Here is an 8,363-nt window from a genome sequence, read left to right as displayed (position 1 = left end):
TTTCACGGTACACGTCATTAAAATTGGTGACCACGTGGCATCATTGTTGAGCGTTGAATCTTGATATACACTATATTTGATCAAATTTATTATTATAATATACTACTAAAAGCTACTAGTAGTATTTTTTAGACAATTCTCTCTCTCTGTATTTATATACTCATATAAAACATTGTACTATATAATATAACATGTTACGTTACACAGTTATATACGCTGCGTAAATATATTTTTAATATGGAAAGATTTTTTGGTCATGAAGAATCAAATCCGTACGTATTTTCTCATATTAAAAGATCTATATAGTTATCAGATCGGGAAAACCCAGAAGGATCAAATGGCAAAATGTTTCTTTGCCTCCTAACAAGGAAATTATCTCACATGTTACAGCCATTTAAAATACTAAATAAGATGCTAAATTTGCAGCAATTATCAATTAATTATTTGCATAAATATCTGTTGAATAAGAATGCCATGAAATGGGGCATCGTCTTTTCCCAAAGTACAATTAATTTCGCATTCAATCAATTTTATATGCAAAGCATCCACATGCATGAAGGGTTAATTCAACGTCATTGCAGATTAAATTTGTTAGATATAGAAATATGTGTTAATTAAATTAAATTTCAGCTCATTCTTCTTGTTTGACTTCCGCTTAACAAGATCTTGTCTCTAATATAATTGAAATAATGAATAATACAAAGAGTATCTTTAGCACATTTGTCAGAAATTAGATTTTACTGTCTTCCTAAATAAATGTAACAGTATTCATAAAGGCGGGATCTATAGTAAATATCTTAAACAACGAATAACATTAATTAATAAATTAAATTAATTAGTAAGAGCTTGCTGTATGAGAATACAAGTACCAATGAGAAAATAAGCTAATACTATTAATTTAAATAGCTCATCTAGAAATTGTACTAATTTCGTTCTAAGACAAAAAAAGGAAAAATGACAAGGAATATTTTTAAAAAATTGTATAATATAATAAGCTAACAGAGAAGAGGCACATGATTTCCTAGTTGTACACCGACTCCAATGAAGGATAATTAATATCCAAGGCTGCATCTAAAGTTTAATCTAGTAGAATCACATTTGATTAAATTTATCTCCACTTCTTGGATTCAGCAACCCAAACAATTTCTCCATTCTGCTCTTCCAAACACAGCCTTACACCCCAAGCAGCACATAATACAGAATTGTTATGGGCAGGGCTATCACCATTCCAAAAATAACTCTGCAATAAATATCACATAACAAATTAAATTAAATCATCTTATTATTCTGAATTAATTATACACATATTGGTAGGGGTGCGTTATAATGCTAACATTTCTTGTATTTGCGTATAAAAATACGTACGCAGTGCTAAGTATGTCTGGGTGCACATTGTATTCTTTAGCAAACACAAAAGGAACAATTCCCTGAGGAAGCGCAGCCTGTTTCCAGAGAGTTATTTCAATAAGTTGCGTATATTATAGTACTTTTTTTAAAATTAATGTAGAGAAATTGGACCTGGACGATAGCGACATGTAGAAGAACGCCGCGGAGGCCGATGGCGATGGAAGTTGCGGCGATGACGGCCGGACCGGTTAAGAACCTAACAACCATTGAAAATGTGGCAACAGACTTCCCACAATTTATCATCTTTGGTTGCAATGCCATGAATAAACCTGCAAAATTATTTATTAATTAACTTAACAAAATTGAAATCAAAGTGAAAAAAATGTTACCTAGGCTGAACATGGCCATGCCAAGGCCTGCATCAGACAAAATAGAAATGGAACCTTTCACAATTGATGGCATTTCAATGTTCCACCTGCAGTTGATAGATCGTCATCATCAACAACGTCAATGAAATTTAAAAGCTAGCTAGGTTAATTGTAATGAAAAAAAGTGAGACCTGTATGATACAAGAGACCAAATGAGGCCAAAGAGACTAGCATAAGTGTTGGGATTTCTGATCAATTTCCTCCACACCATGATCAGAATAAGCCTGGTCATCACACTTGTTGGTGGCATCTGCGTTTTCTTGTCCATCACTTCACCTTCCTCCATATCCATTTTCTTGTGGCAGGAATACGGAGATGCATTTGGCGGGAACTTGACCGCATCCTCCATCTCAATCTCCTTCTTCCCGTTGTTCTCTGCCGATCCCGAACTGATCAATAAATTAATGTTACTACTAGACAGAAAATGAAAGCTAACTACCTCTTGAATGTGCAAGAGCGGCATCGTCGATGCTGGAGAGGTCAGAGGAGGCGGCTTTGTTGACGGCGTTTCTCATGTTTGCTTCGGAGACTGGGGAGGCGCTGGAGCTCCACACGAACATGTGGAGCTCCTTGTTGGGGACAGTGGTGCTGGCGTTGCTGTTGCTGTTGCTGATGTTGAGGAGAGCGGTGCTCGCGCTGCTTGTGGTGTTGCTGATGTTGACGTTGTTGTTGTTGTTGTTGCTAGCGCTTCCGCTGTCTTTCCTCCTGGGCCCGGAAAACATGGGGTTGGGGGGCGGGTACGAGGCCTGCGGCGGGGGCGGGGGGTGGAAGAGCTCCCCGCTCATGCTGCGGCCGGTGGCGTTCCTCTTCTTCTTCTTCAACATCTCCTCGTCGAAATTGGAGGTCCTGGGCGTGGCTCCCTTGGAGGACTGGAGGGAGAAGACGTCGCCGCCGAAGCTGTTGGTGTAGCAGTGCTTGGGGCTGGCGGCCTTGCTGTTGAACATGGCGTAGAAGTCGGTTTGATTGAAGCTGGAGCCGCGGGGGGTGGGCTCGCGGGAGGATTGGACGGAGTAGATCTCGACGCCGGTGAGGTTGGAGGCGCGGGGGGTGATGCCGGAGGAGTGGATCCCTTTGTTGTAGGAGGAGATCATGGAGGCGGACGCGGACCGTTTGACCACGACGTGGAGCTTCCCGTCGTGGCCGATCTCCGCGTCCGCTTGGAGGGGCTCGCGCCCGTTCAGGGACAGGACGTCCGAGTCGACCTTGAATGATGTGATCGAGGCCGCGGTGTCGGGGAACTGGTCGGTGATGAGCATCTTGGCGCCGCGGTACTCGAACAGGAAGAGCATGAGCGTGTACCAGATCACGCTCTGCATCACTACAACTTGGACCATAAGGTTGCCTGAGAAGTCGCCGTACATGGCCCTGAGTAAGGGGATGCCCATGACTAGCGTGTTGGGGAGGGTGGAGAGGGAGAAGAGGGTGATCATCCATTCCAGGCTGCTCTTCTTGCTGACGGCGTGCCAGACGAAGAGGGAGGCCAGGATGACCACCTTCTGGAGGGAGTCGGCCGCGATGAAGTGGTAGTTCATCGCGTAGATGTCGTTGGTGGAGATGAAGTGGAAGCCGAGGAGGGGGACCGCGAACACGGCCACGAAGCGGTTGATGCCCGAGCACTGGTCCGGGGTGAAGATCTTCCACCACCGGACCGAGCCGTAGGCCAGGATCATGGCCACGTAGAGGGGGATGATGGCCGCGAGGACATCGTAGATGTCTTTTCCGGTGATCATGCTTTCCGGAAAATTGGTTCAACCACACCAAGCTATAGTCACCATAAATATATAACAGGGAGGGGACACTGTCTTTAAGATTTTAATATACTACAAATATTACTCCCTCCATCTCGTATTTTATAATGTCTTAATTTTTCATTTTGATCAGTCTCATTTTACTATTTTTAGTAGTGGGCTGCACATTACACTCACACATTTTACTCATATTCCATTTTGATACTCATAATAAAAGTAGGACTCACTAACCACACTAACTTTTTTAATTCACTTTCTTTTACATTTTTTAAAACTCATGTCAGGTCAAAAAAGGACACATATTAAGGGGCGGAAAGGTGAGTAAACATGTACCCGTGTTTATGTTTCTATTCATTTATCAATAAATATCTCATTTTATTTTTACTATTTTTCGCAATTGGATTTTTTATCTTACTGACTCTCACCTTCATATTTTATTATATATAAAAATAAGATTCACATATTTTTATCTATTTTTTGTTTATAAAGTCAAATAATTTCATAAAATTCATATTTTTTGTTTATAAAGTCAAATAATTTCATAAAATTCATGCTAGTAAAAAGTGGGTCATTTTTAGCGAAAAGGGAAGAGTATTATTGAGGACTAACGGGGAGATTTTGGTTATGTGAACTGAGTGATTTGTGAGGGAAGTAACATAAGGAGAAGTATACACGAAATTCCAAGACAAGCGCACTTATAATCACATGCAACTCAAGGAAAAGAAAACGGTTAATTTGGTTTCTGGGAGTCTGCACTCATAATAAATCAAACTTTGCTGCAATCAAGTGGGATTTTTTTCACACAATAGGGAAATAATAATGTTGATTCTTACGACTCAAAAAGATTATCTCTTGTCGTAGCCACATTTCAGCTTATATATTTTCATATTACTTGGGATACGTAACACTGGTTAAAAAATATAGCAATTGACTCTGATGCTAAATGTATTTTTACCTATCTTCTGAGACTCAGAGTTTCATATATGTTGAGTCTTGAAATATTCAAAGGTGGGACCAAATTGAAGATTTACTTTCATTTACTTAATAAAGTTATGTTTGTTTGCAAGAATTTGTCTAGAAAATAATTTGATTCCTTCAATTTTAAAATTTCGATATTTGTTTGAATTTTAATGAAATTGAAAAAGTGATCAAAATTCTGTAAGAAAGTAGAGTAACTTTCCTGGATTGATTCTGATTCACCAGCTTTTTCTATGTATTCTTTTTCCATGTTTGTGGATTCTTATATACTCCCTCCGTCCCGGATAATTCGTCTCATTTTGACCGGGCACGGGTTTTAAGAAATGTAATGAAAAGTGAGTTGAAAAAGTTAGTGAAATGTGGGTCTTACTTTTATATATTAGTTTTATAGTAAAATGTGAGTAGGATTGAGTTAGTGGAATATGGGGTCCACTACTAAAAATGGTAAAAGTGAAATGAGACAAATTATGTGGGACGGACCGAAATGGAAAAATGGGACAAATTATCCAGGACGGAGGGAGTATTTATTTATACAATTATTATTATTTTATTCATCCTATAAAAATATGGACATATAATATGACACAGGAATAAGACAAAATCGGTAACGTAAGAGCATCCACATCGGCGAGCAGGGACGCTTCCGTCCGTCCGTCCATGCCAGCTGCACGGAGACGCTGTCCGCTGCTGCGCTCGATGCATCGAGCACGTTCGTGTCAGCGAGCAGGCGACGTGGCGCGTTCTGATTGGCCAACGGCATATCCGTTGAAAAATCATTTTTTTTATTTTTTTTTAAAATTGAAAATAATACCAAAAAAATATTTTCACAATCCCAAAAAAATGGCAGTTTTTTTGCCCGTTTTTCTATTTTTTTCCCCAAAATCATCTATAAATACACACATTCATCATCCATTTTTCACATCAAATCATCTCTCATTCATCTCTCATTCATATTTTTCATACAACTTATCTACACCTTCATCTCTCACTCAAAACTTCAAATGGATTCCATTCATCTCATTGCGGAAGCGGAGCGCGAAGAACAAGAATACTACGAACAACATCGTGTCATTTATGAAGCATATGTCACAGCGAATACCCCCGGCCCTCCTCCTCAACCAACTAGATCAACTCGCCGCTACATTCATCGTGACCGGGAGGGAGCCCACGAAAGGCTCGTTGCCGACTATTTTTCCGACCAGCCGCGGTTTCCGGAAGATTACTTTAGGCGCCGTTTTCGCATGTCAAAGCGCTTGTTTATGCGTATTGTCAACACATTGTCCGCTAGTGTTGAATACGTCCAAACAGGTCCAGATGCAGCTAGTCGGCAAAGCCTCTTGGCGTTGCAGAAGTGTACGTGTACCATCCGACAACTCGTTACTGGGCAAACGGCCGACCTCTTCGACGAGTATTTGCATGTCGGTGAGTCCACTGGAATCCTTTGTCTTAAAATTTTTTACGAGGGCGTTCGTTCAGCTTTCGGTGATGAATTCCTTCGGGCACCCACCACCGATGATTGCCAACGGTTGCTTCGTCTTCACGAAACAGTCCATGCCTTTCCCGGTATGCTTGGCAGCATTGACTGCATGCATTGGAGGTGGAAGAATTGCCCAACTGCTTGGAGGGGCAACACTTAAGCGGCCACAAAGGCGGCGGCCAAACACTTATCCTTGAAGCGGTCGCCAACTACCGCATATGGATTTGGCACGCATATTTCGGTGTTACCGGATCCAACAACGACTTGAACGTGCTCTATTCTTCACCCCTCTTCAATGATGTGTGAATGGTGTAGCACCGGCGATCGACTTCACCGTCAACGGAAATGTATACCACATGGGTTACTATCTCGCCGATGGTATCTACCCAAGGTGGTCGACTTTTGTGAAGACGCTCATCAACCCGCAAGACCCGAGACGGGTTCTTTTTGCGCATCGTCAAGAGTCCGCACGGAAAGACGTCGAAAGAGCCTTTGGGGTCCTTCAAGTCCGATTCAACATTGTGAAGGCCCCGTCTCGGCTGTGGTACGTGCAAAATATCGCCTACATCATGTACACGTGTATTATCTTACACAACATGATTATAGCCGACGAAGGACCGAGGGCGGCTAGCTTTTACGACGAGGATGAAGCCGGAAGCTCAAGCGCGATGTCTCCCCAACACCGAGGTGTGCATACGACGGTGGGTGAGAGGATCGAAACAAGGCACACAAAGCGCGATACCCGAACCCACGTTGAGCAACAAGAAGACCTAATCAAACACATTTGGGCGAAATTCAGCCACGAGTAGTGGTTTTTTTTATTTTAGGAGTTGAATTATGTAATTTTTATTGATTAGGAGTTTAATTATGTAATTTTTATTTTTTATGATTTTAATTATGTAATTTTTATTTTTTAGGATTTTAATTATGTAATTTTAAATTTTTAATGTATTTTGTAATATTACTCCAGGTATTTTTAATGTATTTTAATTTTGTGGAAATGCTTTTATTTAAATTGAATAATTGAATGTTGGGACCCTTATGCTCGTCCTTGCGGAAGAGCACGGATGTGGGTGTTGTGCTCTTGCCTAAGAGCAGGCAGAAAAAGTGGGTCCGGGCCCACATATGTGCTCGTTGGCAAGAGCACGGATGTGGATGCTCTAAGAGAGATGAGAAAAATGGTAATTAAAGTGGTGTTAGTGAATGGTGGGATCCACATTGCTATTAGTAGTTTAATAGTGGTATAAGTTGTAAATAACTTAATGTATATGGGTAATTAATAAGGATATTTTTCATAAATGGAAATGTCTATATATTTTTATTGGAGGGATGAACACAAAAAATACACATATTTTTATGGCAAGGAGAGAGTATTATTATTATGATTGTTACTATTATTCCTGGGATTCATTTTCTCTGTCAACTTTATTGAGTCTATGAGCATTCCGCCTCCCATCCCGCAGCTTAGTAGATTCCCTTAGAGCATCCATAATAATGACTATTAAATCATCTCATCCCTTTTATTATCCATTGCCTCACATCAGTTTTAACTATTTTTTATTTCATCCTTTAACTAACACCTACAATAATTTGTGTCTGTCTCTTAACTATTCATGAGTTTCACTATTTTATTTCTTCTTGGAGTTGGACGCGGGCGGCAGCATCGCGTACAAGTGCCCGACGGCATATGCGTTCCCTTAGTGGTGTCGGCACACCTTGGCATAGGAGACTGCTTGCGGTTAGATGTAAAAAATGGTGATGAAAAAGGTATTAATAGATGATTTATGAATGAATTGGAGTTCAAAAAATGAAAATTAAAATAAAAATAAAAAATGACAGTAATATTTGGGGAAGTACCGAAGTAGGAAACAAATAATTTCTATTATTTCCGATTTTATTCGAATTTTTCTGATTTTATTAAAAAAATTAATAATTCCAACTGTCAAAACGAAGCCCACTCGCGGTGTCACCACGCACTCCATATCTAGCCACGTGTGCCGGGCGCGTCATCCCATCAGACAGAGACATGATCTCTGCAGCGAGACGCAACGGCGTTCCGATGGCTGTTCGGGACGAGGCAGCCCGATCAGGCGCCGTTGCAGATGCATCCAACTAACTAAATAAATCAAGAAACTACTTTATAAGATTTCCCTTTCAAGTTTTTCTTTGTTCTTTCTTTACTGTTAGGGCGTGTTCTCCTTATTGGTTATGCCCAGATTCCACTCCAAATCCCTTCATATCATAGTGTTTGCCTTCTATGTTTTAAAATCGAGATGGCCAGATAAAAAAGGACAGGCCCGCACTGTTCACGGGTTTTGGGCCAGATTTTAAATCTTCCAAAAGAGATGAGATTTTTAATCTGCATCGAGCTGTGTACCGAGACTT

At 40.6% G+C, this 8,363-nt stretch overlaps 1 pseudogene; it reads right to left on the bottom strand.

Moving 5' to 3' along the window:
• Window positions 1-978: 978 nt before the first annotated feature.
• Window positions 979-3,505, bottom strand: LOC121799165 (annotated as a pseudogene).
• Between the last annotated feature and the right edge of the window lie 4,858 nt (window positions 3,506-8,363).

This window comes from Salvia splendens, chromosome 4, assembly GCF_004379255.2.
Source record: "Salvia splendens isolate huo1 chromosome 4, SspV2, whole genome shotgun sequence".
NCBI lineage: Eukaryota > Viridiplantae > Streptophyta > Magnoliopsida > Lamiales > Lamiaceae > Salvia > Salvia splendens.
This window is presented reverse-complemented; position numbering and strand designations above follow the sequence as displayed.